This window comes from Mesoplodon mirus, assembly GCF_964341445.2.
Source record: "Mesoplodon mirus genome assembly, contig: SUPER_3_unloc_19, whole genome shotgun sequence".
Classification (NCBI taxonomy): Eukaryota; Metazoa; Chordata; class Mammalia; order Artiodactyla; family Ziphiidae; genus Mesoplodon; species Mesoplodon mirus.
In genome coordinates, this window is record NW_028295568.1 from 437,459 (window position 1) to 439,346 (window position 1,888).

Here is a 1,888-nt window from a genome sequence, read left to right on the forward strand (position 1 = left end):
TCTCAGACTGTATGTTTTTTTTATTTAAATTGCAGTAAGGAAGCTGAAATGGGCTCTCCAGGGGTATTTCCCAGAGCCCTGGTCCCCTTTGCAGCTCCCAGCTCTAGGTCCTATTGATGGGCTTCAACGGTCACTGGCTCCATGGTCTCAGATGTCACACCGGTGATTTCCAGGCCCTGGCCACTCTCTGCTGTCTCTGTCATGGCCTCCACTCGGGTCCCTTCCACTGGCTCCGCCAGGATGCTCCCATGTTTATTTCGTGATGAGGCCACTGTCTTTTTTGTAAGTCTGGCTCTCACATTCCTGAAGAAAGAGCTGATCCTGCTGAGTATGTTGGTGGTGGGACCTGAACGTGCTGGAAATAAGCTCCTGCCCGATTTGTGCGAGGTCTTGGACTCACTGGTGATAGGAGCACGGCTGATGCCTTTGGGAGCAGCGCCCTGCTCGCTGCCCCCCGGGCTGCCGTGGCCTTTGGCCTTTTGGTCCTCTCTAGTGGCTCTGCGGCCGCCTGAGCACGGGCCAGCTGCTTTGGGGATTGTCTTGCTCCCCGCTGCCTTGTGGTGGCTTTCCACGGAACTGCAGAGCTTGGGGCTCGTCAGAGCTCTGTCCTCTCCCCAGTGCTCCCTCCTCTCCCTTCTTCCCTTGCGGGCCTGGGACACTCTCTGTGAGCTGCCATCCTGTTCGCTCACTTTGCCTTCCTGTGGCAAGCTCGAGACGAGGGTCCCCTCATCGTCCTTGTCGGCTCTTGCTTTGACAGTCTTGCTGGTAGGTTCTGCTCCGACCACAGTCATGCCGGCCCCTGGGGAGAGGCTGGTGGACGTGCTGGAAGCATACTCTGAATTGTTCTCAGCACCTGCCAAGGCCGTTTTCCCACTCCTCAGGGATGTTGTGGCAGTGTCCCCAGTGGCTCTGTTGGTTTTGCTTCCTCCGGGCCCGTCGCTGGCTGTGGCTGCTATGGCCGTGCTCCGCTCTTCAGCGGCAGGAGACTTGATCACTGCCATGCTCAAAGCACCCGCTGCGGTGCCTCCTGCCACCCCTGCTGTCTCCACCTTAATCGTTGACTGCGATGCTGACGCTTTGTCGAGCCCTGTAGTAGGTTTTGCTTTCGCAGTGGCCACATCGGGCATGGTATCGGGCTTGTGGGAGTCCAGTTGGATTCCGTGCCCCCCAGCAAAAGCTGCAGGCGTGGCCCCGGCCACCTCAGGGCACGTGTGCAGGCTGCTGACGTTCACCTGGTCCTGATGCCCCTTTCCTTGGAAATCCTCCACGGCCGGGCTCCTCCCGTCCTGCTCCTCCTCGAACACAGGCATGCAGGGCATGTCCCAGACGGGAACGGCATAGGTGTTGCTTTCACTGTCCACTGGTGGTCGCAGGAAGTAAATCAGCTGTTCCCACTCGGCGAAGAGGTCTTCCCGCGCGTCCAGAGGGGGACACAGCTGCAGGTAGAAGCAGCGGCCAGTGGCAAGCTTCACGCGCAGCTGTTGTTTCTCACGATTGTGAGTGGAGATCCTCACGAACTCCAAGGGAAGGAGCCTGGTGAGCTCTAAGGTCTTTGCAGCCTTGTGGCTCTTGCCCTTGGTGGCCTGGCTGCGCTCGGCGTGCTTTTCACAGCCGGTGGCCCGTTGGGCCAGCAGCATGATGTCTGGGAGCGGGAGGACGGGGCTGGTGGATGTGATGCCCATGGTCACCAGGCCGCCCCAGTTGTGCACGTCAATCGCTTCTCCCCTCTTCGTGACCTGGATGAAGTCGCTCTCGAATATCGGCGCATACTTGAAATGGTCGTATTCGCCCTTGTGCAGTTGCTGCTGCAGCTTCCCCGTGGTGGTGTTGAACAGGTCCACCCAGGTGCTGCTCCGGGCCGTGTGATACGGGAGCAGAGAGTCCCCAC